The sequence below is a fragment of the Moschus berezovskii genome, chromosome 16 (genome assembly GCF_049115385.1).
Source record: "Moschus berezovskii isolate FMDL1 chromosome 16, NW_MosBer_1.0, whole genome shotgun sequence".
Taxonomy (NCBI): domain Eukaryota; kingdom Metazoa; phylum Chordata; class Mammalia; order Artiodactyla; family Moschidae; genus Moschus; species Moschus berezovskii.
Genome location: NC_142475.1, coordinates 18,753,914 through 18,778,030, shown reverse-complemented (window position 1 = coordinate 18,778,030; position 24,117 = coordinate 18,753,914). Strand labels below are relative to the sequence as shown.

General features: G+C 46.0%; 1 protein-coding gene across 3 annotated transcripts in view; it reads left to right on the top strand.

Annotated features, from left to right (window-relative positions):
- Positions 1-21,918, top strand: part of LOC148775223 (uncharacterized) — a 58,508-nt gene extending 36,590 nt beyond the window's left edge. For all 3 annotated transcript variants that reach the window (XR_016039338.1, XR_016039337.1, XR_016039339.1), the window contains one exon: positions 2,302-21,918. The gene's annotated coding sequence lies outside the window, so the exon portion shown is untranslated. The remainder of the gene's footprint in view (positions 1-2,301) is intronic.
- The last annotated feature ends 2,199 nt before the right edge of the window (positions 21,919-24,117 follow it).

Below are 24,117 nucleotides of genomic sequence, written 5' to 3'. Positions count from 1 at the left end.
AGCAGGGAACTGACATTTACTGAAGACACACTAGGTGCTGGGCATGCTGACCACCACCCCCTCCCACTCCCGCATACCTCAAATTACTGCCAGAATACAAGTCCCATTATGCACTTAGCATATCAGTGTTCCCAGCACAGTATGTGGCTTCATTTGTTTGTTTAGTCACAAGTCATGTTCAACTCTTTTGCGACCCCATGGATGGACTGTAGTCTGCCAGGCTCCTCTGTCCAGGGGATTTTCCAGGCAAGAATACTAGAGTGGGTTGCCATTTCCTTTTCCAGGGGATCTTCCCCACCCAGGGATCAAACCCAAGTCTCCTGCATTGCAGGTGGTTTCTTTACTGCTGAGCCACCAGGGAAGCCCTATACATGGCTTCATAGATATTGTCTAAACAGGGAGATAAGAGTCACAAGAGTGAAATAGACTGGGATGCTAATAATACCTTACAAAGTGCATGTGAATCCCCTGTCATATAGTATACAAAACTCATGCATATATTTATATATTCAACAAAGTGCCTGGCGTATGGTAGCAGCTCAATAAGCCTTAGGATGAAGAGACTGAGATTGAGAGAGGCGAACTAATGTGCCCAAAGAGCTCATAAGCAGTGGAGGCAAACTCAAGCATGTTTACTTAGATTCAAAGCCCACATTATTTTCATTGCACTCATGCTGTTGTATTTTACATAAGCTCCAATTGCGGTAGCCCCGTCTGCTCTGCTTCTTCCAGCCCTCCAATCTCCACCCTCAATTCTTACTCCTCTTACCAGTGAGATCTCTGGAGATAGGAAAAAAAGGGCAAAATCAAGAGGGCTTGCCTCCGCAGACCCCTGCTTAGCTTCCCTGAGAGCCTGCTGGTTGCCGAGACCTGCCAGGCCCAGGCTGTGGATTCCTGAAAGACCGGACATATAATTGTGCCACCCTGCTCTGCCTCCAATTTCTAGGGGGAATAGTTACAATAATAAAGAGAAGAAGGAGGAGAAAAGTGCGAATGAGGAGAAATATTACAGAGGCACCTTTTATGTGCCAGTCACTTCTCTAAGCTCTTTGCATTATTTCACATACTGCTCACAAAAATGGGTGATTATCTGGTGGCTCAGAGTACAGAATCCACCTGCAATTCAGGAGACCTAAGTTCAATCCCTGGTTTGGGAAGATCCCTTGGAGATGGGCATGGCAACCCACTCCAGTATTCTTGCCTGGAAAATTGTCAGAGGAGTCTGGCAGGCTACAGTCCATGGGGTGCAAAGAGTTGGACACGACTGAGTGATTAACGCACACACACCCTCATTTTACACCCTGAAATCACTTACACAAAGCCACCCAGGGCATTTTACCTTAGCTCTCTCTTATCCCAGGCTTTTAACCTGTTTGTACTAAGATGGAAAAGAAATGTCGTCCTAACATCAAGGAGCATAAGAATATCTAGAAAAATGCAAGGTGGAAATATCAGAAGAGAGTCTATTGTTGATTTTTTTGGTCATAAAATGTCACAAGAAATTGTTTAGAAATTCCCACACTCTTAGCAATGTCCTTTTGAGAGTTAGAGGCACCTGCCCTGTCATTGGAGAAGGAACTGGCAACCCACTCCAGTGTTCTTGCCTGGAGAATCCCAGGGACGGGGGAGCCTGATGGGCTGCCACCTATGGGGTCGCACAGAGTCGGACACGACTGAAGCGACTTCGCAGCAGCAGCAGCAACCCTGTCTTTAGGAATAAGAGGAGTGTGGGGGAAGATGCTGTTGGTAAAGCCATCCTTCAGGACTGGAGGTTGAATTAGAGGAAGATAAGGATGGGCTTCCCTGGTGGCTCAGAGGTTAAAGCGTCTTCCTCCAATGCGGGAGACCCGGTTCGATCCCTGGGTCGGGAAGATCCCCTGGAGAAGGAAATGGTAACCCACTCCAGTATTCTTGCCTGGAGAATCCCATGGACGGAGAAGCCTGGTAGGCTACAGTCCACGGGGTCGCAAAGAGTCGGACACGACTGAGCGACGGAACGGGACGGACGGAAATGATGGGCCAAGAGAAAGTGGCAGGAGGAAGGCTGCCTAGCATTGAAAACAGGAGTGAGGATCCTGGAGCCTGGGATACTTAGGCTTGAAACCCAGTTCTACTGTGGGTTTACTGTATAACCTTAGAAAAGTTACCTCCCCTCTCTGAGCTTTAGTTTTGGATAAGTATAAAAGGCAACAAATAAAACTGATTCATTGGGTAGTTACAGGATTTAAAATGAGGGTGTTTGGGAGGGACTTGGCTTACATTAAGCATTTAATAAATATTGATTCTCCTCCTTCTTCCTAGGGATTAGAGGAAGCAAATTCACTCTGCTTAAATGCATGCCAAAGGTTTCAGACTGCTTCGTGACAATGAGGATCTTTGCTGGTTAATATGCAAACCAAAAATAAAGAGAAGTTAAGAAACCTTGGTCAGTGGCATCCCTAATCTCTCTTAAGATCAACCTTATTTCCAGGGCTTTCCATCTTAGGAAAAAGGCAGAAGCTCCTGTTTGAGACGCTCTGTCTCTAGTGGAGATGAACCCCCTCCTTCCGACTGCAGCCCATGCTGGGTACCCAAGTAGTTTGGCCTGAACAGTCCTCCTTCTAGGGGCTCCCTTTGTCATTAGCATAGAAGCCAAAACTTAAAAGGAAGGAGGAAGGTTGGGGAGTGGGGAATGGCAGGATTGTAGCTTGGTCTTCCAGCATGCTGTGAAATGTGCAAAAAAGACAGCAATTCTTAAAAATTCACCCTGATTTCAGAATCCAGAAGCATTCTCTTCTAGAATCCAAGCAAGATCAATAACATATTGCTGCTGTTGGTCGGTCACTAAGTCATATCTGACTCTTTGCGACCCCATGGACTGCAGCACACCAGGCTCCCCTGTCCCTCACTATCTCCCGGAGTTTGCTCAAATTCATATCTGTTGAGTCGGTGATGCTATCTAACCATCTCATCCTCTGCTGCCCCTCTTCTTCTTTTTCCTAGCATTAGGGTCTTTCCCAGGTTGGCTCTTCACATCAGGTGACCAAAAGAGTGGAGCTTCAGCTTCAGCATCAATCCTTCCAATGAATATTCAGGGTTGATTTCCTTTAGGATAGACCGGTGGTTTGATCTCCTTGCTGTCCAAGGAACTCTAAAGAGTCTTCTCCAGCACCACGGTTCAAAAGCATCAGTTGTTCAGTGCTCAGCCTTCTTTTACTGTGATCATTTTATTAATATCCTCTCTCATCAATACAAGTTGATTACAGTACAGCTCACTAAGGTATTTACATTCTTAGCACACGCTTTGCTTTTGTTTACCAGTTTAGGAAATGATTTCGGCTACATTTTCCAGTTGCAATTGTTTCTTTGGACCCTGATGCTTTAGTCATTGCTCATCAAAGAGCTTTCATTAATTCACATCTTCTGGCTGTTTCTATCTTAGAAAACAGCGTTGGATTCCAACACTCTTCCCTGAGTCCTCATTGCTGTTAACCTGGTGCCTCTCTCTGCTGTAAGGTGCTAGAGGGGCTGGGAGAGCCCTGCACCTCCCGTGGTTCGTGTCCTGCTTTCCTTCTTTCCCTGCTCATATCACCCAAGGCAAACATCTCAAATGGACCATTTAACCCCCACCCCCCACCTTTCCTTCACCTCTGTTTGATCTCAGGCTTTAAAACAAAAATCGAGTCATTCAAATTGACTTATTCAAACTAACAAAATGCGGTTTTACACAACTCTAGCCACAAAACACTATTTGTTTTCAGTCGCTAAGTTGTGTGCGACTCTGCGACCCCAGGGACGGCAGCACGCCAGTCCTTCATCATCTCCTGGAGTTTGCTCAAACTCACATCCATTGAGTTGGTATAGAGATGGTCATTATTACTGGGCAGAATAGAAAGAAGTAAAGTAATTTAAATGGACGTTTGTTTACTTAGTGCAGGAGGGCTGACAGGTGGGGGATGGGAGTGGGGTGGTTGAGGGGGCAGGTTTCGGCTTTGGCATTCTGTCACCTCCCAGTTTATTCCTCTGCTCCTGGACCTTAGGACTTGCTCTCTGGGTAGGCAAGCTGATTATTTCTGTGGGAAGACAGTCTGCCATTTATTTGATCCACACTTTAGTTTTTTTCTTTCCCCACCCTCCTCTTTTTTTTTTTTAATAACTAAATATCTTTAGATTTTAGCCTGATTTTAGCTAGAGAGTTGGTCTGGGACCCGCAGGCGTTTGCACGCCAAGGGAGGGAAAGGCCAAGGTTGGCTTGTGCATGTGTACCTACTAGACATAAAGGCATCAGATGATGCTTTTCTAGATTAGACAAATACACACCAACCTACTTCAAAAAGCTTGTGTTTTCTCCAGCATACTCATCTCCTTAAACTTAACACCAGGCTTATGGAATACTGGGAATTTCATAGCAAGTGCTGGGCTGTGCTTAATCACTCAGTCATGTTCAACTCTTTGCAATCCCAGGGTCTGTAGTCCCCCAGCCTCTCCTGTCCGTGGGGATTCTCTAGTCAAGATACTGGAGTGGGTTGCCATGCCCTCCTCCAGGGGATCTTCCCAACCCAGGGTTCGGACCCAGGTCTCCCACATTGCAGAAGGATTCTTTACCATCTGAGTCTGCCCATTTCATAGCATAGTTACATGCTATAAAGTGACTCACTTTTTATTTTTTTATTTTCGGATATGCTCGGTCTGCGTTGCCACACACAGGCCTTCTCTAGCTGTGGTGTGCAGGCTTCGCGTTGCAGTGGCTCCTGTTGCAGAGCATGGGCTCTAGGCATGCAGGCTTCAGTGGTTTTGACGCATAGGCTTAGTTGCCTCCACAGCATGTGGGATCTTCCTGGACGAGGGATTGAACCTGTGTCCTCTGCATTGGCAGGTAGATTCTTAACCACTGGACCACCAAGGAAGTCCTGAAAGTGATTCTTGACTCACAGAAAGAACTCAGAAAAGAATGGCCACACTGTCTTTGCCTTTCTGAGATGCCCAGACTGTTGTAGGAAGAACTCCCTGTGGACCAAAACACGATCCCACTGTCACCAAGAACGCGTCAAATGGTGACTGAATAAGTGATTTTCTTCATTTATGGTGCATGGGGCTCACCCGGGGTAATTACGAAAGTGAAAGTGACGTCGCTCAGTCGGGTCCGACTCTTTGTGACCCCGTGGACTGTAGCTCACCAGGCTCCTCCGTCCACAGGATTCTCCAGGCAAGAGTACTGGAGTGGGTTGTCATTTCCTTCTCCCAGGGATCTCCCTGACCCAAGAATCGAACCCCAGGTCTCCTGCATTGCGGGCAGATGCTTTAACCTCTGAGCCGCCAGGGAAGCCTGGGGTAACTATAGAAACACACAATTGTCCAAACTCTGCCCCAGGTGTTCTGATTCAAGGGGCCCAAGCTTAAGTATGTGCAAAAAGTGTTTCGTGTGATTCTAATGAGTGGGCAGGTCTAGACTTCTTGGGCAGGCTCTATGTTTTCCCAAGAAGATCCAGAATTAGTTTAGAAGAATCTAAAAAATAGATTTGTTGTTTAGTGGTCTCCACTGAAACTAGAATTATGTTATTGTGCTTTAACTAAATAATTCTTTTATCATTAATGCTGTGTGAAACTCTGGACCTCAGTCTCCTCAACTGTACGAGACAGGCTTATATCATGTATTTTCAAAGATCTCTCCCAGTTTTGATTTTCTAGCATATTATGACCCTGAATTTATCACTCCAATTCCTGAAGAGGATTACAGCTGGAGGAATTATGTAGGAATTTGAAAAAGGCTGAATAAATAGATAAATAATAAATAACAGCAATTTGTAGATCCAAATCTTAAAGGTGACTCCCTGAAGGGGCTGGATAAGAATACAGACTTAATGGAGCTCAGTCTCTTGTGACCTTGGGCAGATTACCTAACTGCCTCGATTTTCTTACCTGTAAAATGGAGTCAGTAATAGTACCGCCATCACAAAATATTTGAGATTAAATGAGTTAATCCATGTGAAGTGCTTTGAACACTACTTGGCTACAAGTGCTCAATAAATATTACCTGTTATTATTATGATTTCAAGACTCCTTCCTTTTACTTCAGTTCATTTAACTACAACCAAAAACACCTCTCTACCTTCAGGTTCTACTATCCCATTAGCTGAATAAAATTTATATCAAGGAGAAGGGCAAGCTCAACTGGTGTTGTGAAGGCAAGCCTGTTGCTGGAATCCTGTGAGAAAATCTTAAAGAGTGCAAAATCTAGTTGTGTGAGTTGTCATGGCCCCACATGGGACTGCCATAAACTGCTTGCTCAAGCAAGAGAACAATGGGGACTTCCCTGGTGGTTCAGTGGCTAAGACTCCGAGTTCTGAATGCAGGGGACCCAGGTTCAGTCCCCATTCAGGGAACTAGATCCCACACGCCCATTGAAAGATCCCGCATGCTCTAGTGAAGATCAAAGATTCTGTGTTCTGCAACCAATACCTGGTGCAACCAAATAAATATTAAAGAAAAAAAAAAGAAAACAAGAGTGTTATCCTAAGATTTTAATTGTGTTCTTAGCCTCATCTTCCCCTGAGAGAATCAAGCATCTCTCTAAAGTCACATAGACCAGGATCACCTCAGGTTCTGCCACACACTCGGCGCTTCTACAATGCTACAAGAGACACAGGGCATGGTCTGGGGATCCTGATTCCAAGACCTGGACCATATTCTCTAGTGCAGTGCATGCCCTGGCTCTTCCACCTCCCATTTGTCTTCCTATCCAGGATTATAATTCTGAAAGAGTCACCATGACCAGTTATAGAAGCAAGATTTCACTTCTCTCCTGCCACATCTGTTACAGCTGTGGATTGTTCTTCCGAAACCAGAGAAAACAAGTCTAATCCCTACTTCGAGTGAGTCAAAATAGGACCCTTTTTGATTCATGCAGGAAGACAAAGTAGGAGGTAATGACTGACTCACTCAAGGGTTCCTTATTTTAAGACATAGTACAGTTCTCCTCTTTGGCTTTCCTATTGTCTTTCAAACATAGGCTGGTATGCTAGCATTCACTCGGCAAGCATCAGAAGCCCCAGGCTGGGTCAGCCTATTTGGTTTCTAGTCTTGCCTCTGCCTTGTCCTTACCGCCCACTCTTAGAGCCTCGACCTCTTTGGCCATTTTATAGGATGGGTAGTGGTCTGAGGGCTCTCTCCTCAGTGAAGTCTGTTTAGACGTGACTTTTGGTCAATCTGCTAAACATTTGTCTGTTTCTTAAAATTAATTAATTGTTTTTTAATTTACGTTTTTGGCTGCACTGGGTCTTTGTTGCTGCTCTCAGGCTTCCTCTAGTTGCAACAAGCTTTCTCTAGTTGTGTGAGGGCTTCTCATTGCCGAGCCCAGACTCTAGGCATGTGGGCTTCAGTAGTTGTGACACACGAGCTTAATTGCCCCGAGACAGGTGGGATCTTCTCAGACCAGGGATCGAACCTGTGTCCCTTGCCTTGGCAGGCAGATTTTTAACCACTGGACCACCAGGGAAGTCCAGTATTTGTCTATTTTTGTTGGTCTTTTGGTACCAGGTTTTGCTTTCATTGATTTTTCTCTATGATCTTTCTTGTCTCTATTTCATTGAATTTTGACTCTAGTCTTTATTATTTCCTTCCTTCTACTTGCTTAGGCTTGTTCTTCTTGTTCCAGTGTCTAATTATGGAAGTTCAGGTTACTGACTTGAGATCTTTCTTCTTTCTTAATATAAGCATTGATCACTATGCTGCTGCTGCTGCTAAGTCGCTTCAGTTGTGTCCGACTCTGTGCGACCCCATAGATGGAAGGCCACCAGGCTCCCCCATCCCTGGGATTCTCCAGGCAAGAACACTGGAGTGGGTTGCCATTTCCTTCTCCAATGCATGAAAGAGAAAAGTGAAAGTGAAGGCGCTCAGTTGTGTCCAACTCTTCACGACCCCATGGATTACAGCCCACCAGGTTCCTCCGTCCATGGGATTTTCCAGGCAAGAGTACTGGAGTGGGGTGCCATTGCCTTCTCTGATTGATCACTATACATCTCCTTTAAGGAGGGCTTTAACTGAATTCTGTACATTTCAATACATTGTGTGTTCATTTGCATTCATCCCAAAGGATTTTCTGATTTCTTTTGATTTCTCCTTTGACCCATTGGTTATTTAGGAGTATTCTGTTTAATATTTCTGAGTTTCACATATTTCTGAGTTTCCCCAATTTTTCCCTGCTGATGATTTCCAATATCATTTCTTTGTAGTCAGAGGCCATACTTTGTATGATTTCTCTCTTTTTAAGTTTATTGAGGTTTGTTTAGTTTGTTTTGTGACTGCCAGAACAAAATAGCATAGACTGGGTAGCTTAAAACAAAATGAATTTGTTTTCTCAGTTCTGGATGCTGGGAAATCTACGATCAAGGTAGTGGCCTGTTTAGTTCCTGATGAGAACTGTCTTCCTGGCTTGTAGATGGCCACCTTTTCACTGTGTCCTCATACAGTAGAGAGAGAGAGAGCGCACCAGCTCTCAGGTATTATTTTTTATTTTACTTTTAGTTTTATTGAGATATAATTGATGAACAGCACTATATAACTTTAAGGTGTATGGTATAATGATTTGAATTACATACATCATGAAATGATGACCACTGTGTGTTTAGTGAACATCCATCATCTCATATAGATACAATATTGAAAAAAATAGAAAAAAATTTTCTTACAGCAAGAACTCTTAAGATTTACACTTAACAACTTTTATAGATAACATACAGCAATATTAATTATATTTATCATGTACATTATATCCCTGCTGCTGCTGCTGCTGCTAAGTCACTTCAGTCGTGTCCAACTCTGTGTGACCCCATAGACGGCAGCCCACCAGGCTCCACTGTCCCTGGGATTCTCCAGGCAAGAACACTGGAGTGGGTTGCCATTTCCTTCTCCATTATATCCCTCAGTTCAGTTCAGTCGCTCAGTCGTGTCCGACTCTTAGCGACCCCATGAACCACAGCACGCCAGGCCTCCCTGTCCATCACCAACTCCCGGAGTTCACTCAAACTCATGTCCATCAAGTCGGTGATGCCATCCAGCCACCTCATTCTCCGTCATCCCCGTCTCCTCCTACCCCCAATCGCTCCCAGCATCAGAGTCTTTTCCAGTGAGTCAACTCGTCGCATGAGGTGGCCAAAGTATTGGAGTTTCAGCTTTAGCATCAGTCCTTCCAATGAACACCCAGGATTGATCTCCTCTAGAATGGACTGGTTGGATCTCCTTTCAGTCCAAGGGACTCTCAAGAGTCTTCTCCAGCACCACAGTTCAAAAGCATCAATTCTTCGGCAATCAGCTTTCTTCACAGTCCAACTCTCACATCCATACATGACCACTGGAAAAACCATAGCCTTGACTAGACGGACCTTGGTTGGCAAAGTAATGTCTCTGCTTTTTAATATGCTATCTAGGCTGGTCATAACTTTCCTTCCAAGGAGTAAGCGTCTCTTAATTTCATGGCTACAATCAGCATCCGCAGTGATTTTGGAGCCCCAAAAAATAAAGTCTGACACTGTTTACACTGTTTCCCCATCTATTTCCCAAGAAGTGATGGGACCAGATGCCATGATCTTCGTTTTCTTAATGTTGAGCTTCAAGCCAACCTTTTCACTCTCCTCTTTCACTTTCATCAAGAGGGCTTTGAGTTCCTCTTCACTTTCTGCCGTAAGAGTGGTGTCATTTGCATACCTGAGGTTATTGATATTTCTCCCGGCAACCTTGATTCCAGCTTGTGCTTCTTCCAGCCCAGCGTTCCTCGTGATGTACTCTGCATATAAGTTAAATAAACAGGGTGACCCTAGCCCTAGTACTTATTTATCTTATAACTGGAAGTTTCAACCTCTTGACCACTTTCATCCAATTTCCCCTCCCCCCATGCCCTGCCTCTCAAAACCGCAAATCTGATCTCTTTTTCTATGAGTTTGTTTTTTTGCTGTTTTTGATGTATAACATTTTGTTAGTTCCTGGCACAGGACATAGTGATTCGATACTTCTGTACATTTCAAAAGGATCATGTAATAAGTCTAGTTACAATCTGTCACCGTACAAAGATATTACATAGTTACTGACTACATACCCCACACTGTACATATCATTCCCATGACTCACTTATGTTGCAACTGGAAATTTTTACCTCTTAATCTCACTCACTCATCTGGTTTTTATTTTCTGTTTCCACCTTCCTCTCCTCTGGCAACCGGCTGTTTTTTCTCTGTATATATAACTGTTTCTGTTTTATTATGTTTGTCCATTTGTTTTGCTTTGTTAGATTCTACATATAAGTGAAATCATTCAGTATTTGTCTAAATTATTTCACTTAACATGATACCCTCTGGGTCCATCCATATTGTTCCAAGATTTCATTATTTTTTATGGCTGAGTAATACTATATTGTGGGCTTCCCTGGTGGCTCAGATGATGAAGAATCTGCCTGCAACTCGGGGGACCCGGGTTCGATCCCTGGGTTGGGAAGACCCCCTGGAGAAGGGCATGGCAACCCACTCCAGTATTCTGGCCTGTAGAATCCCCATGGACAGGGGACCTGGCAGGCTACAGTCCCCGGGGTCACAAAGAATCAGACATGACTGAGCAATGTAACACCACATCTTCTTTATCCATTCATCTATCAGTAATCCCTTAGGTTGCTCTCCTATCTTGGCTACCGTAAATAATGCTGCAGTGAACATCCGTTCAGTCGCTCAGTCGTGTCCGACTCTTTGCGACCCCGTGGACTGTAGCCTACCGGGCTTCTCCATCCATGGGATTCTCCAGGCAAGAATACTGGAGTGGGTTACCATTTCCTTCTCCAGGGGATCTTCCCGACCCAGGGATCGAACCTGGGTCTCCCACAGTGAACATAGGGCTGCTTATATCTTTTCAAATTTGTGTTTTCATTTTCTTTGGATGGAGCTGCTGGATCATACAGCAGTTCTGTTTTAACTTTTTGAGGAGTCTTCAGACTGTTTTCCATAGTGACTGCACCAATTTACATTCCCACCAATAGTGCTCCAGAGTTCCCTTTTCTCCATATTCTCACAGACTTGTTATTTATTGTCTTTTGGATTCTATCCATTATGACAGGAGTGGGGTGATACCTCATTGTGGTTTTAATTTGTGTTTCCCTGATGATTAATGATACTAGGCATCTTTTCATGTGCCTGTTGGGAAAAATGTTCAACAAAGTGTGTATAGAGGGAATATACTACAACACAGTAAAGGCCAAATATGAGGAGCCCATGGCCAGCATCATACTTAACAGTGAAAAGCTGGAAGCAATTTTTCTAAGATCAGGAAGAAGACAAGGATGCACTGTCACTACTTTTATTCAACATAGTATTGGAAGTCCTAGCCACTTCTAATACTATCAATGAGAAAAAGAAATGAAAAGAATCCAGATTGGAAAGGGAGAAGTGAACCTGGTCACTATTTACAGATGACATGATACTATACACAGAAAATCCTAAAGACACCACCAAAAAAAAAAAAAAATACTAGAATTCATCAATGAATTCAATGAAGTTGCAGGACACAAGATTAATATACAGAAACCTGTTGTACTTCTATACACTAACAGCAAACTGTCAGAAAGAGAAATTAAGAATACAGTGCCACTTACAATCACATCAAAAAGAACAGAATAGCTAGGAATATATCTAACTAAGCAGGTTAAAGACCTGTACACTGATGAAAGAAGACAACACAGTTGGAAAGACATACCATATTCATGCATTGGAAGAATTAATATGTTTAAAATGATCATACTACCCAAGGCAATCTACAGAGTCAATGCAATCTCTATAAAAAACACCAATGCTATTTTTCATAGAACTAATTACAGAAATAATTCTAAAATTTGTATGAAACCATGAAAGACAATAGCCACAACAATCCTGAGAAAGAACAAAGCTGGCGGTATCATGCTTCCTGCTTACAAACTGTACTACAAAGCTAATCAAAACAGTATGGTATCGGCACAAAAATATACTCATAGATCAATAGAACTGAATAGAGAACCCAGAAATGAACCCACACTTATATAAGCAAATTATCTGTGACATAGGAAGCAAAACTATACAACGGAGAAAAGATAGCCTCTTTAATAAACGGTGCTGGGAAAAGTGGACATTTGCATGTACATTATTCAAATTGACTTAATCTCTCATAACATATACAACAATAAATTCAAAATGGATTAAAGACTTAATTATAAGACCTCAAACCAGAAAACTTCGAAAAAAATATAGGCAATATGCTCTTTGGCATTGGTATTTCTTCTTATAAACATACTAATCCTGTTGGATCAGGGCCCCACCTATGAACTCATTTAACCTTAATTACTTCCTGACTCCAAAATAGTCCTACCTTTGGGGGGTTAGACATTTAACATATGAATTTGGGGTTGGACATAATTTAGTCCATAGCAGTGACCTAGCATATGGTTTATCCTGGAGAATGTTCCATGTGCACTTGGAACACTTGTTCAGTAGAGTGTTCTATAGATGTCTGGTAGGTCCAGTTGGTTTATAGTATTGTTAAGGTCTTCTACTTCCTTGTGATCTCTATGGGATATTGAATCCTTAAGTCAGCTCTGAAGAATACTTCAACTATGTGAAGCCTACAGCGGTTCAACTTCAAAAGGATTGTTTATATCTGTGTAATCACAGCATCGCTGTAAAGCTGATAGTGATATTAGTAAAGTATTTTTTATAACTGGACAAGTGGAGGCCTGGAGTGATTAACTAATGGACCCAGGATCACAGTGAGTGAATAGCTGAGCAGAGGCAATGTCAAGTCTTTTGGCTGCTCCTACTGTTACCTTTCCATCAGACTAAAGTGCATTCCTTACGAACCAGTTATAAGGTAGCAAATGTGCATAGTGTGTGTGTGTGTGTGCGTGTGTGTGTGTGAGTACATGTGCAATAGAGAGAGACAGACAAAGTACACTAAGCAGCCTTAAATGTCTGTTTATGCTAGAGCCACAGTCGAGTTGAATCATTCTTGGAATTCTTGCACATGAACAGGGTGTAGTATGCGCTCATTATTTACACAACATTCTCCTCTCCCTCTTGCCCGAGGGAGGAAGGGGCTTTCTCTGGAGCCAGTAGAGACCCTCCCCCAACCCCTTATCTTTCCTAGCTGGAAGCCCGCACACGTCTGCTGCCTTCTTGGACTACGCTATGGACGTGACCTGGGTGTCAGACCGACCATCAATAAGGTAGATAAGCTGCACACAGCTTCTGTCCTCTGTGCTTCCTGCCTTGGCTCGTTCTCACCTGGCTGTCGACATAGTAGGCACTCAATCAATATTGACTGATTTGGTTTGCAGTGAGGCGGGGCTGAGTTGTACCCTGGTTAATGAACTAGTGATTCAGCGAGAGGAGGAGCTGACAGAGACCCAGGGAGACTCCCGGAGAAGAGTGGTAGATGAAGACTGAGAGGAAATGGGAAGCAGCACAGGATCACAGCATGAGGGGACACCTGGACTCCCGTCTTGCCGCTGAGTTTCATCACCTCCCAGGGAGCTGCAACCTCTGCCTCCTTGACTGTTATCATATGTAGTGCTTCATCAAACGGGCTCCAGGGTTTATTTTTGCCTCAACATCCTTCTCATTCTGTGAAATGCTTTATTCCTTTGTTCACTCACTTTCATACTCATGCTCTGACCCCACAAATCCTTATACGGCTGCTGCTGCTGCTGCTGAGTCACCTCAGTCGTGTACGACTCTGTGTGACCCCATAGACGGAAGCCCACCAGCTCCTCCGTCCCTGGGATTCTCCAGGCAAGAACACTGGAGTGGGTTGCCATTTCCTTCTCCAATGCGTGAAAATGAAAAGTGAAAGTGAAGTCGCTCAGTCGTGTCCGACCCTTAGCGACCCCACGGACTGCAGCCTACCAGGCTCCTCCATCCATGGGATTTTCTAGGCAATAGTACTGGAGTGGCTTGCCATTGCCTTCTCCCCTTATACGGCACCTATTTACAAATATTTATAAATACAGTATTTATGAAGCACTTAGGTAGACCTGGGCTGAGAGATGAGGAGGGAGATGCAGAAATAAATAATCAATCACTGCAGCCTCTGAACCCACTTTGATGAGTGGAAGGAGAGGACGGAAGATAGACATCCACAAGGAAAACAAACACGAGGCAAGATGAGGTTGATGACTCTTGAGGTAAGTCCCAAGCACATTCCCGACTAGATGGTGCACTCCTCAGGAGCCTGGGAAACCGAGCCCATGCCAAGGAAAGCTGGGAGGTAGAGCATGGTTCTTAAACGGGTAAGAGGGCTCAACGGGATGCTCTTGAGCATTGACTGCTGTTTGAGGAAAGCATGGAGCCCCTCTCACCTGCCCGCTGGAGACATGAAGAGTGGATTCATCCTGTGTCTAGGTGTCTTGGGTTGAGTGGAGAACCCACATGGAGGTGTTTCAGCTATTGGCCCTGTCCATTAAATAGGCCAGCAGCAGTCTCCAAGACCGGCTGCCCCAAGGGGGCCCATGGTCCTCCACAGCCCTGGTATAGTCTCAGTGTAGCCTGACCTGCAGCTGAGCACATGGCTTCTCTGCAGCTCAGCTCAGCTCCATGCCTGGTGATCACGAGCCCACAGGCCAAACAGCTCATGCAAATGCCCAACAGAGCTTGCAAACAAAACCAAAACTGTAAAAGGAAAGAAACACTGAGTCATGCAGTCTCCCGTGCAGCTTGAAGAACCTCGCTGCCATGGGTGACAGCGGGCCATGCACAGCGCCCACTCCTGGGCTCTGAATGACAGGAGTGCAGGGCACATTTACCCCATTGCTCTTTGCATCAGACCAGAGAGCAGAAGGTCTCCCCTCGATCTGCGCACGTAGCCCGAAAGAGATGCAACGAGGGTGTGAGTGAAGTCCTACAATGTCAGTGAAAACGACAACGCAGATTCCACTTATACGAGGGACCTAGAGCAGTGAAATTCATCGAGTCAGCAAGTGCGCTGGTCAATGCCGGAAGTGAGTGTGTGGGAGATAGAGGGGAAATGGGGAGTCTGTGTTTAATGGGGACATAGTTTCAGTTTAAGAAAGTGAAAAATTCAGGAGACGGATGACAGTGAGAGCTGCACAACAATGGGCGCGTACTTGGTGCCTCTGAACTGTATAGTTAAATATGGTTAAAATAGCATACTTTATCTTATGTGACTTTTACTGCAATAAAAAGAATTTAAAAAAAGAAAATGACGACAGCACCACTGAATGTATTGCTTGCTGTGTGCCAGGCAGTGTATTAAGCACTTAATGTACATTGTCTTACTTTGGTCTCAGTCCTATGAGGTAGGGCTGTTGTCCCTGTTTTTAGTGATGGGAAGAGTGAGACCTGGAGAATTTAAGCAAACAGCCCAATAATTAAAACCCAGACAGAGTAAAACTCCTAAAGACACCTTCCTAACTAGTACTCAGCATTGCACTTCTCATGACTCTGTTCTACCACACGTGAAAAATTAAGTCATGGAACACACACGTTGGAACATCTTTCCGTTCCTATGGCTTGAGTTTTGTTCTGAGTTTTGTGTGTTTCTGAAACATTTCTGTTGGATATGTGTTTTTTAATATAGTAAGCCTCCGCAAATCCTTGATGGAAGCAGGCACACCGTAAAGTACAATTAAATAAAAAGGCAGCAGAACACACACAGCGATCATGGAAATGACTCCGATCTCCATCTGGGGCGGGGGCTGTGGGCATTGTCTTTGTGGCTGGCAGACAGAAGGTTGTCTGAACTTGGTTATGAGAGCCAGCAGAGTGAGCTTGAAGAGAAAGATAAACATACAACAACTGTTCAAAGCTTCAGGTGTTATGACTGCTAATTGGGAAAGACCCTACATGATACCTGCTGGTGTGTAGGAATTTCACTCCCAGGGATAAGTGGCTCAGGTAACTCTGGGACTCTGTTCCTTCAGATTTGTCCTCAGTCATCAGGAGCAGGCGTGCCTCAGAGTTGTAACCCAGGGCAGCTAAAGCTGCTTTATCTCTAAACATCTTCAGGTGGACTCTTCATACAAGCAGCCTCTTACTCTTTCTCTCTCACACACACAGTCTCAGACATTTTATACACAACCTACGTTCTCACGTGCCCCCAGACGCACACACCCTTGAACACATTCTGGCTGATGACATACTTGCTGCCTACGTGCAAAAACACACGCCAGCTCACATAACACTCACACATCCATACATTCACACGCACTCATGCTTTCCCTCTCTCTCACACACACACACACACACACACACACACACTCAGTCTCCCTCACCTGCACAGCATGCTTCTGGCAGAGCACCCGCAGCTGTACTAACCTGCCCGCGTTTGTTTCCAGGCCTGGCCCCAGCAGCATTTTCCCAGGCCCATGCTTCCTTTAGCTGCTGCCTCCCATTTCCCTCTGAGCCTGGTCACTGGGCCCTGACTCAACGCCTGTGTGTACGTGGGCCTGGGGGCTGCCCACCCAACACTGGTTGAGATGAAAGGCGGGAGCCCGGGGCTGGCCCCTCCCAGCAGTGTCCCCCCCAACCCCCAACACTGTGGCTCCCCTTCTGGTTTGGAGAGGCGTGCTGTGGTGGGCCAGGCTTTGGGAAACGCCTGGCCCGGGTCCAGCCACAGTTCCTGGCGCTCGGGTGAGCCGCTCTATCGCAGGTACGTGTCAGAAGTCGTGCAGCGTCACAGCCCCTGCTGGATGTGAACACGCTGTCCCAACAGCATTGTTACCAGTTGTAAGATGCCTCTCCTACGGACTCCTCATTCCTGCTGGCAACCTTCACTTCCAAGTGAGTCAGCTTTGTGTCCTTGTTGCTCCAAAAATTTTTTAAAAACAAAAGAGGCGCCAAGATACTACGCAGATTACCCTCACAAGAAAGCACCTTTATGCTACTCCTAATAAATGAATGCCCAAGTAGAAAATGCTTTCCAAACCTTTGTTTTTATGCGTAAGAAATTCAAGACTGAGTGGACGTTGTGAATGACAGTGTAGGCTACCAGTGTTCTCAGAGATTGTTGCCACAAAACAGCCGTTCTGAAGACCCTGAAACAGTGCTCCCTCTCCCCGAATTCTGCTGACTTCTTCCTGGAGCTATTTAATGGTGCCAGATAAGTACTAACTTTGATATGAAAAACTTGAAATACCAGAGTTCCTCAGAACAGGAAAACAGCAGAAAGAGGATCACACACAGCAAAATTTTCACAATTTTGCTGTGTGTGATCCCTTTAAATATCTTCCCAGAAATATCATTTCTTCAGCACCTACTATGTCCCAGGAGTTACATATTTAGTATCTAAAAACACACTTCATCTTTCTTCTCCCTTTTAGCTATTGTAGAGGTGTCATTCATGTTATAATCTATTTAATGTTTATCTCCAGGAGGCGAACGGCCGTGTCTGCGCTATTTGCTCTTGTATCACCATATCTTGCATTATGTCTGGCTCATGATTAAATACTCATTAAATAAATGAATGAATGAGGTATGGTCCTTGCAGCAAAGCAGCAAATGAGGCACTATTATCTCATTTTACAGATAAGGAAATGGATGCTTAGAAAACTGAAATGGGGACTTCCCTGGTGGTACAGTGAATAGAAATCTGTTTGCCAACGCAGGGGACACAGGTTCGATCCCTGGTCCAGGAAGATCCCACATCCCTTGGAGCAACTAGAGCCTGTGTGCCCCAACTACTGAGCCTGTGCTCTAGAGCCTGCACTCTGCAATAAGAAAAGCCACGGCAACGAGAAGCCCGAGCATGGCAGCGAGGAGTAGCCTCAGCTTACTGCAACTAGGGAAAGCCTCAGTGCAGTAGTGAAGACCCAGCACAACCAACAATAAATAAATAGATTTTTTTAAAAAGAAAACTGAAATGCTTTCCAAGGAGATACGCTTCTGTGGTGCTGGGAACCAAACCCAAATCCATTGATTCCAAACACATTTGCACTCGTGGCTATGAAAGCGACTATTAAGACTATCCAATGGAGTGCCTCCCCTGTGTTGCCTCGTGTGGGTTGTACAGACCCGAGGCTTCTTGTTGAATGAACACTGGGCTGAGTTTTGCTCCCTCAGCTGGTCGCTAGGCTCCCTGGTAGGTAGTTTCTTTTCCTTTCAGCTTCTCACTCATTTACGTTGTCCTGTCTTACTTTTCCTTGCCTTTGTCTCATCAGTCCTTTTCTTTTTGCTCTGAGCGGAGGGCCCATTTCAAGACAACCCCATCTGGTCTTCCTGGGTCCTTCTGAGTTCTAGTTCCTTCCTCTGCTCCAGGAGCCTCAGCTGAGAAGCAGTCAAGGATGAACACCACCAGGGCTGCTTCATATCACTCACAGTCACTCTGTGGATGACTGTGAACTCGCGCACTAGGTGTTCTCATCCTACTGGGACTCAGTCTGAATCTGCCCCTCGTGACCACTCCCACCGGAAACCCCCTTGTGCCCCCGATTCCTCCCTCAGCCCATCTCCCTCGCAGCCTCTTCTGCCCGAACGGTGGTGATCCAGGGCTCTCATTTCACCCTCAGGAGTCTCCCTGGGCACCTCAGCCACTGCCTGGTGGTTTGACCTCATCTTTATCCAGAGCCTCTCGATGTTAGCGGCAGGAGGCTGGGGCTGAGGGAGCCTGGTGATGACCCAGACTCCTGATTCTGCTCGGGGGAGGCGCTGCATTCTGATGACGCAGTGCAGGCTGTCCCCCGGGTCTCACCCCACAGGATGGGGCACCGTGTCATAGGCTGATATCCCCCAATACCGAACGCTTCCAAGCTCCAGACTGGAACGGCCAACTGCCCACCGTGGAAGCGGCTTCTATTCCTTTGACTGCAGCCGTCACCTGGCATGCCGCCCAGAAATCCCTTCGGGGAAGGCCTTTCTGCTCCAGTGGCAGGGAATGCTATCTGCCTCCAGCACTCAGCTGTCAGCCCCCAGCTGTCAGCCCCTTCCAGGATGGCCTCAGCTGGAGAGAACCTCCTTGTCCAAGTTCATGCTGCTTCGTGAGGCGGCCTGCGTCCAATCACTGATCAGAGCAGGAATATAAAGGCTCAGCCTTCTGGCCCTATTTGGAACAGCTCTGAAAGGCAATCCAAGTTCTGGGACTCCCAGAGGGGTGAGCTGATGTGTCCTTTATCTCTTGCTGCATCACAAACCACCCCAGAATGGAATGGTTTCAAACAACGACATTCACTCTGCTGATGGATCTGGGCCAGGTTCCAGGTAGGGGAGTGGACAAAAAGGTTGTTTGTCTCTGCTCCACTTGGTGTCTGCTGGTCTGACTTGCAGGGGGCCTGGACACACTGCGAAGTTCACTGCCTCACACACATGTCTGGCGTGTGGACCGTGCACACTCACACTGCTGGGGGCCGGAACCTGTGGCTTCCTGGGCATCTCGTTCTCCGTACGATCTCTCCACGTGCACTCTACGGCACAAAGGCACCAGGGGAGCCAGACTTCTTACTTGGTGACTCGGGGCTCCCAAAGTACATACCCCAAAAGAAGAAGCCAGGAAGAAGCCATATTGCCTTTTGTGACCTAGCCTCCGAAGCCATGTAGCATCACTCTGATTGAGCAGTTACAGGAGTCCACCCAGGTTCAAGAGTGTGGAGTGTGGACCCCGCCTCTCCACGGAGGAGCATCAGCGTCACACTGTAAGAAGGACACGTAGAGTGGGGTGCAAGTTGGTGTAGCCATCTTGGCAGAGTATGACCTGCCACGGCCACAGGCGTGTCCCTAGGTGGGCCCTGCATCTCCATCTTTCCCTCTGGCTGTCTTCTTCCCCTCCCGTCTGTGACGTAGCCGTCAAAAGCACACCTGCAAAACTATCCTGCTCACTAAACTGTGTCTCAGAGCCTGCTTCCCAGGTCGACCTGAAAGACTTGTCCCCCAAAGCCAACATGTTCAAGGCAGTCTTGTCATATTCCTGACCCCTCTGCTTCATGCCTGACCTCAGCGGATGGCACCTCCACGCCCCCAGGCGCTCTCCACATTCTGTCTCTCCCAGACATCTTTCATACACGTCTGTTCATCTTTCACACATGTCCCTCCTTCCCCAGGCCACCCTCAACCAGCCGCCCCCATCAGCACAGAATCCCATGACCGGTCCTCCATACTCTCACAGCCTCAATTCCACTTGTTGCCAGAATGCTCATATTTGATGATCTCCTTCGCCATTGCTCATATCATAAAGCTAGACTTCTTAAGTTGACCTGCAGCATCCTTTGTAACTAGACTTTGCCTTCCTTTGAAGTCTGCATTTTTTTCTTTCTTTTTTTAAAAGTAATTTTTATTCATTTATTGGCTGGGTTGGGTCTTCATGGCTGAGTGGGTTTTTCTATAGTTTCAGGGAGCGGAGGTTACTCTACTTCTGGTGCATGGGCTTCTTCTTGCCGTGGCTTCTCTGCTTGTGGAGCCTGGCTCTAGGACACAGGCTCAAAAGCTGTGGTTACAGCGGCTTTAGCTGTTCCACAGCATATGGGGATCTTCCTGGACCAGGGATCGAACCCATGTCTCCTGCATTGGCAGGCGGATTCTGAGCCACCAGGGAAGTCCTGAAGTCCAGATTTCTTAACTCTGCCCATCACACCCCTTCTGAGTTTCTTTCAGCTCTGTTATGAGCACGGTAAAATGTCTCTGCCCTTTCTGGGATGTTCTTTCTGGGTGGACAGCTCCTCCTTCTACTACACCTCCAGACCTCCCTGCATTCTTATTCTTATGTTTGGGCTCAAGTTTCATTTCTTCTAGTGAGTCCTGCCTGACCCCTGAACTGAGTGAGGGGCCCTGACCTGAGTTCCTGAAGTGCCCCTCCCACCCTAGCACAGCCACACCTCATGGAAACCTTGTGTATGACCACCTTCCCTGAAGTATAGATGTTCCACCAGGTCCGTGGCCACATCATCGTGTCACCAGTGTAGCCAAGAAACAGGCCAGCAGATGGGGTGGGACTGGAACAGCCTGCTGTGCACCTAGAGCAGGTCACGCACCGATCAGCTCCAAGGGGCAAAATCTGCTAAGCTGCACTGTGGACACGGGTCTAGTGCTAGCATTCAGAACTTCCACAGCTGCAGCCAGGGTCCGAATCCCGGTCAGGAAAGGTATGATCTGGGAGGAGCTTCCCTGGTGGCTCAGATGGTAAAGAATCTGCCTGCAATGAAGGAGACATGGGTTGGACCCCTGGGTTGGGAAGATCCTCTGGAGTGGGCATGGCAACCCACTCCAGTATTTGTGCCTGGAGAATCCCTATGGACAGAGGAGACTGGCTATAGTCCATGGGGTTTCAAAGAGTCAGACATGACTGAGCAACTACGTACAGAATTGTGCAGTGCCCACCAAAACATACATGAGGCTCAGCTGAAAGCTTTAATTGTATGATCCAGTGAGTAGATATATTATACTATCTTTGGTCCTCTCTGCCAATCAGTGAATTTATATTTGGCAAAAGGAAAAAATCTAATTTTGTCAGTTTTTTTTTTCAAATGCCAAAGAATGCAATATTTGCAACTAGAATAAAAAATGCAAAAACCTAATGTAACAGTTCTCAATCCTGGATGCCCAGTAAAATCACCTGAAGAGCTCTGGAAAAATACTGATGCCTGGGCCTCACCAGGTTTCTTAAAAAGAATCTCTGGGTTGAGGCCCAACAGTGGGATGTTTTTAGTCTGCCCCAGCTGTCTTTCAGGTACAGCCAAGGTTGAGAGTCTCTGGCCTAAGGAGCATCCAAGCACATCCGAGGAGCTTGAGAAACCCACCTGGCAATCATTAACCTCACTGTTTAAACACCTCGTTCAGGAGCCACGGGGCTGAGCACCTATGATGAAAACCTTGTTGGGCTGAATGTCTGTCTTTGCTAGTTTCTGGACCTCAGATGCAGAGTCGAGTTTGTCAGATCCATCAGTTCAAGCACATTGCCTTTGTTGGCCCAGGCAAGGTCCTCCTGTCTAAGCATCTCCCTACCACCACAGCTGCTGCTAAGTCCCTTCAGTCATGTCCGACTCTGCGCAACCCCATAAACGGCAGCCCACCAGGCTCCTCTGTCCACGGGATTCTCCAGGCAAGAACACTGGAATGGGTCCCCCCTACAGACAAACATCCTAATGCATTGGATGTATATACACTATTTGCCTGTGTTTATGTGCGTTTTTGTGGAAATGTGTTTCGCTGGTTTTTACACCTGTACTTTTGTTTTATGTAAATGTATTGTGCGAGTTGACTCAATGGAAAAGACTCTGATGCTGGGAAGGATTGGAGGCGGGAGGAGAAGGGGACGACAGAGAATGAGATGGCTGGATGGCATCACCGACTCGATGGAGGTGAGTTTGAGTGAACTCCGGGAGTTGGTGATGGACAGGGAGGCCTGGCGTGCTGTGATTCATGGGGTCGCGGAGAGTCGGACACGGCTGAGCGACTGAACTGAACTGAACTGACTGACTGTGCTCTTGACTCATTCTGACTGTTAATTTTTTCACTCCATCCACGTTGCTTTGGATCTTCTCTGTAGCTCAGATGGTAAAGAATCTGCCTGCAATACAGGAGACCCGGGTTCGATCCCTGGGTCGGGAAGATCTTCTGGAGAAAGGAATGGCGGTCCACTCCAGTATTCTTGCCTGGAGAATCCCATGACAGAGGAGGAGCCTGGTGGGCACAGTGCAAGGGGTCGCAAAGAGTCAGACACAACTGAGCAACTAACACTGCCACTACCACTATACTGCTTTGGGTACATCCTGTCTGGTGTTCCTAACTCCTGCAGAGGCTGCCAGTCTGTGCTTCCACCACATTTTCCCCATCCACACCCCCAGTGATATTCACCAACATTGCTCCCAGCTCCCCAGCACCCCGGTACTGCAGGATCCCTCCTTGTGAATGTCTCCTTGTGTGGCCTTTGTGAGAATTTATCTGAGATAGCCTCCCCTCTGATCTATTAGCTATATCCTTCAGGTCTCATTGTCTGACTCTTTGTGACCCCATGGACTGTAGCCTGAGAGGCTCCTCTGTCCATGAGATTTACGAGGCAAGAATACTGGCACTGGTTGCCATTTCCTTCTCCAGGGAAGCTTCCTGACCCAGAGATGGAACCCACATCTTCAGCTTGGCAGACAGCTTATCACTGAACCATCAGGGATGCCCCTCATGTCTCATTGCTCATGTGTTTTTACATGATGGGGACTTTCACACCAATACATGCCAAAAACAAAAATCCAAGTGATTCGTAATACATTGACTTTAATAATGTTGTCCAAGTCATATGTGTAAGTGGCTATAAGTAAACAATCTAATATACCCCTAATGCCTCTGAAAGAGTTAGGAATCTTGGGATCTCAGTGTTATTGAATCCCTATACTGTATCAGGTTGAGTTTGTTGTTTTTCTTTCCTTTGCCATTACATGAGGCTTACAGGATCTTAGTTCCTTGGTCAGGGATTGAACCCAGGCCCTCAGCAGTGAAAGGGTGAATCCTAATCACTGGACTCCCAGGGAATTCTTTATCAAGTTAAATTTAAACAGGTGAAGTGGTCTCCAGCAGGGACCATTAGATCACCCTGAATGAAATCTCAGTGAATATATAAGTCTTGGTTTGTTCCAAAATGCCTTTGGGTAAGACTTTCAATTCTGTCCATCTTAGGTGAAACTCTAATGAGTTCAACAGGAGCAAACACTAAATCTGGTTCAAGAAACCAGGCTGTATGCGTTAAGCCTAACCTCTGTTGACAAAACCAGGCAGAATCAGATGTCCTGGTTTGGTAAAGAATGAAATTTTGCTGAAACTCTGCTTTTTATAATCAGTATTGTAAGCCGAATGGAATGTTTAGAGAAAACGTCAATATTTAATTGGCAAATATCCTGAGTGGTAGCAGATCACGGAAAACCCTTTGTACAAAAGCTATGTTGTGTGATGTACTGATATCCATGAGATTTCCAAGCCAAATTTCGTGTTTTAAAGCAGTTGTTACTTTAGCAGAAATATTGAGGTTAGACCTAACACTTGCGATAGTTTTTCTGCTGGACCAGAAGCCTCCTTACTTATTGAGCATTTGCTGTCCAGCTAGTAGAGAGAAGTGGTTCATATTGCAGGCTCCTTGCTAGTTCTGTCACTTCAGGTGGGGTGATTATCCTCTCTGTGCTTCTATTTCCTGATCTGAAAAACTGGGATG